Consider the following 8,205-nt stretch of genomic DNA (forward strand, 5'->3'; position numbering starts at 1 on the left):
CATGTTCATTCACATTGGTTTGAATTAATCAGGCATTATCATGTAGCTTTGAGTTTTCAGTGATGCAATTGCTAGTGTTTTGAATGAAAAAAAAAACTGGCACATCATTGGTTATGACAAGGATTCCAGTTGATCCAATCAATGGAACAGCCTGCTCGTGAAATCAGTATGCAAGTAGCTGGGCACTCCACAGACACATGTACCCTTAACTTAGTTCTCAGGGAGATTCAACATGACACAGAATGTGACATGGCTGGCCCTTTGAAATACAAGAACTACTCAGTCTTGCCAGCTGAGTGAATTGGAGCAATGTGAAATAAAATATCTTGCTCAAGGACATAATGCATCACTGGGAATTGAACTCACAGCCTTACAATTGTGAGTTGAATACCCTAACACTAAGCCAGCACCTTCACATTTTGAATGACATTGTTAGGTATAGGTAAGAGACCAGATTTAGCCAATTTAAACATAAAACAGGTAGAAAATTGCCCTTCTCAGTAAAAAGAAGGTAGAGTAATTCCCATCATAGAATTGGTTGATAGCTAGATCTGTCCTACTTGTGACAATAGCTATTGGACATCTCTATGAGTCAGCAATATTTGTACACTGAGTGTGTGCTTAATGAGTTTTTTATTGCTCTACAAACATCTCAGACAGGCCCAGTAAGGTTTAAAATGACAGCAACAATAACAATAATGGTTTCTTTTAATTGCCATTAGGACATTATTGGATGAAAGGGGACATAAGAAAATCTAGTTATATAAGGTGTGGTAGATTTCCATAAAAACTGAATACGATATGCCTGGCACTCCATCAGTTATGAAAACAAGTGTTCTGGTTGATTCGATCAACAGAACAACCTGCTTGTGAAATTAATGTGTATGTGGCTGAGCTCTCCACAGACATGTGTACCCTTAACATAATTCTCATGGAGATTCAGCATGACACAGAATGTGACAAGGCTGGCTCTTTGAAATACAGGCGCAACTCATTTTTGCCAGCTGAGCGGACTGAATGAATGAGATATAAAAGAATACAAATAAATGCTGATACACTCCACCTTATACAGGAAGACCCAAAACTAGGGCCAACCAATGGAACACTAAAATCAAGTACCCTCTCTCTATTATCAATATTATCGATCTTTAACATAGACACAAGCTAAAGAGAATAATGATTAGTATTGTTGCATCATTCATTTACTCCTGCCTTCCTTTCTATTAACAGAACTGTTTCCCTCTTTTTTTTTGTCTTTTCTCCAGGTTAGAATGAAACTAACATCTAACATGTATTCTATTGTCTAGTCATTTATCTTTTCTAATAACCAGCCAATGAGTGTCAGAGATGGCAACATTAATGACAAGAAAAAAAGAAATGTTATTCCTGCCACAAAAAGTAAATATACGAAGTCATTTGCTGTCATCTTTGACTACGAACAGCTGTTGGCTGTTGGTCAAATATGGTACCTGGCTATGAAGTAAAATAATTCTACTGCATGTGAGATATTGGTTTCATCCAAATCAGATAGATCAGCAGTGTTAAAGTCAATTTTCTAGGTGAATGCACATTTAAGTAATGATGCTCAAAAACATCAACAGTGAAGTACAGAAATGAAAATGTGGATAGTTCAGGGAAGCTTGCCCTCTCCTTCTCCCTCACTTTTTGCGATTGCATTAGTTCCTCCAACAAGCATACTTAGAAAATCCAGACCTATCTATGAGCTTGCTGAAATGAGGGTGAAAATAAATAATTTGCTACATTTGCATGATCTCAAACTATACAGGAAAAATGAAAAAGACTTGGATTCTCTTGTACAAACAATAAAAATATTTAGCAAGATAAGGAAGGTGCTTGAAACAAAACTAACTGAAAGTGATGTCATCAAGGCAATAAATGTGTGAGTCATGTCTGTGTTGAGATACTCTACTTCTGTTTTAAAAAACAGGCAAAGACAGAGCTACAGGAATTGGGCAAAAGAACTAGGAAGCTGCTCCCAGTGCATATGCACACCACCCTAAAAGTGATATTTATAGGCTTAGTAAGAAGAGAAGGAGGTAGGAGTTTGTTAAATGCAGAAGATTATTATTGCTGATAAACTATGTAGTATATAGCAATGAAAGAATGTTATCTATGGCCAGAAATATTGAAGAAGTCACTGAAACAATAAGCGAATGCAACAACAGAAGGAAGAATAATAGAACAAAAAGTTGGAAAGAAATATTTGCATGGTCAGTTTATGCAATAGACTATGTTGGAAGTGAAGAATGCTGCTTGTGGCTAATAGATGGAAACCTGAAATGAGAAACTGAATCATTGATAATAGCCTTTCAGAAGCTAGTGATTAGAATGAATTTGATAAAAACAAAGATGATAAAACTCAGTCAGAGAGCAAACGCTGAATGAGTGGAAAAGTGGAGAAAAGTATTAGCCATTCCCAAGTGGGTGTAGTATGCTAGTACAAAAAGAGTATAAATGCAGGCATTTAAAAGTGTTAACCAACTTTTTGGATAAGAAGTGACCTTAAAAGTAGTAGGAATACATGCCAGAGACTTTGATAGCGAATGATAATTAAAAGATTTTATGGGATTTCCCCTTGGAGACTAAGCATACTATTGAAGCAAGGAGAGCAGATATGTTTATAGTCAACAGAAAAACCAAAGTGTAAGATCATAAATTTTCAATATCACATGATAGTAAAGTGGATATCAAAGTGGATATCAACATAACAGCCAAACTGCTACCTGAGAAGTTGAAGGCTACTGGATTTCAGACATGTATTATAGGCCTGTATTAACGTGCTACTCTGTATTTTGTAAGAATCTTAAGAAATATTTTTGAGATTTGAGGAGACGTATCTTCATCAAACCTCAAGATAACATCCCTGCTAATTAAATTAGCCTGCAATAGCTTTTGTATATTACTACTACTATCACTGCCACTGGCACCACCACTATCACCACTTGCACCACCACAACCACTACATATAATAATAACAACAATAATAATGATGATTTCTGATTTAGGTACAAGGCCAGCAATTTTGAGGAGAGGGTTGTAGTTGATACCGTCAACACCAGTACTTGAATGGTACTTTATTGATGCTTAAGGGATGAAAGGCAAAGTCAGACCTGTTGTGTCTGATGCTCTAACAATTCTGACAATCCCCTGTCCCCAACAATGACAATAAACGACAGTTTGAAGAAATAATAATAATAATAATAATAATAATAATAATAATTCTTTCTAATTTTGGTACAAGACCTGAAACTTTGAAGAAGGGGCAAGTGAATTACATTAATCCCAGTGCTCAACAGATATCAATTTTATCAACCCAAAAGGATGAAAGACAAAATTAACTTTGGCAGGATTTGGACTCAGAACTTAAAGAGTCAGAACAAACACTCTAACAATTCTGCTTGCTCACCACACTTTAATGGTTTCTCATTTAGGTGCAAGACTAGAAATTCTGAAAGGAGGGATTTAGCCAATTACATGGACCCCCAGTACTTGACTGGTACTTTATTTTATTGACCCTGCTGGAGGGATGCAAAGTAAAAAAAATGACCTTGGCAAATTTGAGTTCAGAATGTAGAGTATGGGAATAAATGTTGCAAGATATTTTTTTCACAGCACTAACAATTTTCCCAGCTTGCTTCCTCAATAAAATAAATAATAATAATGGCTTCTCACAGAGATACAGGACCTGAAATTTTGAAGAAGTGGTGATAATTATATCAACCCCTATAGTTGATTGATACTTTGTTTTATTAACACTGGAGTGATGAAACACAAAGCTGACTCCTCTGGGATTTGAACTAAGAATATGAAAAACCAAATACCACCAGGTGTTTTTGTTTGATGCTCTAACAATTCCACCAATCCTCTGACCTCAATAATAATAATAATAACCCTTTCTACTATAGGAAAAAGGCCTGAAGTTTTTTTGGAGGAGTGGGGCTTCTTGATTATATTAGTTCCAGTGCTTAGCTGGTAATTATTTCATCAACCATGACAGGATGAAAGGCAAAGTCAACCTTGATGACATTTGAACTCAGAACATAAAGATGGACGAAATATGCCAAGCATTTTGTCTGGCATGCTAATGATTCTGCCAGCTTGCTACCTTTAATCTTTCTACTATAGGTACAAGGCCTGAAATTTTGGTGGGAAGGGGCTAGTTGATTACATCATCTCCCGTACTCAACCATGAAAGGATGAAAGGCAAAGTTGACCTTAGTGACATTTGAATTCAGAACATAAAGATGGATGAAATACACTAAGTATTTTGTCCTTCATGCTAATGATTCTGCCAGGTTGTTACCTTTAATTCTTTCTGCTTTAGGTACAAGGGACAAAATTTTGGAGTTGTTGCTAATTGATTACATCAATTCCGATGCTCAACCAGCACTTATTTTATCAATCCTGAAAAGTAAAGTCAACCTCAGTGGAATTTGAACTCAAAATGTAAAGAGCTGGAAGAAATGTCGCTAAGCATTTTGTCTGGTGTGCTAATGATTCTGCCATCTTACCTTAATAAAAATAATAATATTGCCATGTTTGCTGAACTGAATATAGTAGCTAAATAATAGGGAAAAAATGAGGAAAATAGCAAAGGAAATGTGAAGACTGCAGAAGGTTTCTGTAAAAAGGAATTCCAGTAGTTATAGGTGCTCTAAGTATACTGATACCAACAGACTTGGTAGTTTCCTTAAAGAGATCGGAGGAACTATGAGAATTGCATTAATACAAAAATTTGTTCTGTTAAGAACAGTAAGGATTATTGAAAAGGTCCTCAGTATCTAAGGAAACTAATTTTGATCCCTGGTATTTTTTGATTCCAAATGTAACACATTTGTGCTTACCAATAAATGATAGTAACATCTCTATAAGACACATTATTATATAATTTATATATTATTAAACGGATATATAATTACATAATAATTATTTCTAACAAGGGTCCACATTTTAGGGAGGGTACAGTTAATTTAATTGAGCACCCTCCCCTCACACACACATACACCAACTAATTGACAAGTACTTTATTTTATCAAACCCTAGAAAGATGAAAAGCAATGTTGACCTTTGTGGAATTTGAACTCAGAATGCAAAAATATATAAATAAACATAGCTAAATATCGTAAAAACATTAAATCCAGTGCTCTATTAATTCTGCCATTTATTTTACAAAACACTAATAAAATAAAAGTGAATTTAACAATGGGTGTTATGCATTGAAAACTACACTGACTCTTATTTCAATGCAATAATGCTAAATGCAGTTTTACAACAGCAGAAAAAACAACAGGTCTGTGGAGGAGAAGTTACAGTTGATTTAATCACTCTCAGTATAATTATTGGTATTTATTTTATTAAACTTGGAAACATTTAACCCTTTAGCATTCAGATTACTGTGTTAAATGCAATGCTTATTTACCACATTGTTTTGAATATATCATGCATTATCTTGCAGCTTTGAAATTTTGATGATGTGATCATTATTTTTAGAATGACATTGAAGGGTAGATGTGAGAGGCCATATCTGGCTGGTTTAAATGCTAAGGGGTTAAGGGAAAAGGAATTCTCAAAGGGCTTGAACTAGAAATGTAAATGGATGCAACTAAATACCACATCACAGTTATCCAAGACCCTGCTATTTCTGGCAATTCATTGTTCATATGTATCATCATCATTTTAAATCCTCTCTTTTCATGATCACATGGATCAGATGCAGTTTTTGAGGCAGATTTTCTACAACTAGACTTCCTTCCTGTTGCCGATCTTTACCTGTTTCCAAGCAAGGTAATATTTTCCAATAGCCAGATATCATCATTATCATCATCATACTCATCATTTAACGTCTGCTTTCCATGCTAGCATGGGTTGGACGATTTGACTGGGGACTGGCGAACCAGACTCCAATCTGATCTGGCAGAGTTTCTACAACTAAATGCCCTTCCTAATGCCAACAACTCCGAGAGTGTAGTGGGTGCTTTTTATGTGCCACTGGCATGAGGGCCAGTCCAGCGGTACTGGCAATGGCCACGCTCAAATGGTGTTTTTTACGTGCCATCTGCACAGGAGTCAGTCCAATGATTTTTCAAAATAATGGAAATGAATAATTTACTGTGACACTCATTCAGAATTATCCAATGCCCCCTCCCTTCTCAAAATTCCTTGTCTTGCAAGTTACTTGGTGACCTGCTGGTGCTGGTGCCTGTTAAAGAGCATTCAGTGGCTGGCATTTGGATGGGCATCCAGCTGTAAAACTCATGCCAAAACTGACCTTGCCTGTGCAGGTGTCATGTAAAAACCACTCTGCAGAGTGGTTGGTGTTAAGAAGGGCCAGCATGGAAGACAGATGATGATTATGAATGAAGATGATGGTGATGATGAAATGCAAACATTCACACACATCTATATACAGGGTTATTCAAAAAGAATGAACCAATATCATTGTGCAATATTTTAATAAGGAAAAGCAATAGAAAACTCCAGCTAAGTCACAAGTATTTACTCACAATCAACTTTTATTTCCTGTCTTACAAGTGTTCAATGTGGTCACCACCTGCAGCACAGGCAACATCAATGTGATAAAAGAATTCCACCCAGACACATATCAGCATATCACGATCCACTGAGTTGATCACTGTTGTTATTTGATGTTTAAGGTCATCAAGATTAGTGGGTAGCAGTGGAACATAATCCCGAACTTTTACATGTCCCCACAAGAAAAAATCACACATGGTGAGATTTGGGAATCTCACAAGCCAGTGGATCATGATATGCTGATATGCATATGGAAGGAATTCTCTTATTGCATTGATGTTACCTGTGCTGCAGGTGGTGGCCACATTGAACACAAGAAATAAAAGTTGATTGTGAGTAAATACTTGTGACTTAGCTGGAGTTTTCTATTGCTTTTCCTTATTAAAATATTGCGTAATGAAATCGATTCATTATGTCTGAATACCCTGTATATAAAATTCTGTGTGTGTGTGTTTCCTCTATTCACAGACAAACTGCTGGATCAATCTGTACCAAATTTGGCATGGCGGTTTTTCATTACTTAGGGAAGGTTTGGGGGTGGTGCCCATATAGGGGGCTGTAGTCCCCTCTGTACGACTCTTCGGATTCCTTTTTCAGCAGTATAATACCAAATTTGGTATGAAGGTTTTTCATTATTTGGGTAAGGTTGTAGGGATGTTAAATTTTGGCCCTTGCCCATATAGGGGGTTGTAGCCCCCCTCTCGCTATACGATCTTTCCGATTTCCTTTTTTGCAGCGGTATAATAGTTTCACTTTTCATAAGACTATAGTTTCACTTTTATGATTCCCACATCTAACTATCTTACACTTCCCTTGCAGACGTAAACATACAAAAGCCCTTTTGCCCGCCAGCTTCGTGCAAGTCCTCAATTAGGAAACAATTTTCAGTTGAGTGATTTACATTCAACATTACATTAATTTCAACAGACTACATATTCAAACTGCCTCAATACTGTATTTCCTTTTCACTCTTTCTTTCTACTTGAACTTCACAAGCTCTATAATTCCTGTACGAACATTCAAAATATTTTATTTTTACTATGTAATATACACTGTAGGATATATTTCAGTTTATATCATAAATGCTATAAATTTTAAAGTTCAATATTCTCGTGACATAAGTTAGAAATATCGACATGAGTTATTCAAATGATTGTTCATGGAATGGACCTAATAAAATTAGCTAGAGTACACTCAATGTTTCATATTAAACCCGATGTGACTATTTGTACTTGGATATTGGTTTTACCTCAGATTTGAAATCGAATCTACATTTTCGCCCTAGCCATACTGCCTATTGTTCTGTCAAGAACTAATGCAGATTCATGTGTACCCTCTCACTCTTAAACATTTCTATTCCATCAACAGTTGAAATAGATAATGAGTGACCACTGCATGGCACCTTGGGCAAGTGTCTTCCACTATAGCCTCAGGCTGACCAAAGCCTTGTGAGTGGATTTGATAGACGGAAACTTAAAGAAGCCCGTCGTATATATGTATATATATATATAAGTATGTATGTGTGTGTATGTTTGTGTGTCTGTGTTTGTCCCCCCAACATCGCTTGACAACTGATGGTGGTGTGTTTACGTCCCTGTAACTTAGCGATTCGGCAAAGAGACCGATAGAATAAGTACTAGGCTTACAAAGAAT

Source organism: Octopus bimaculoides, chromosome 9, assembly GCF_001194135.2.
Source record: "Octopus bimaculoides isolate UCB-OBI-ISO-001 chromosome 9, ASM119413v2, whole genome shotgun sequence".
NCBI classification, from domain to species: Eukaryota; Metazoa; Mollusca; class Cephalopoda; order Octopoda; family Octopodidae; genus Octopus; species Octopus bimaculoides.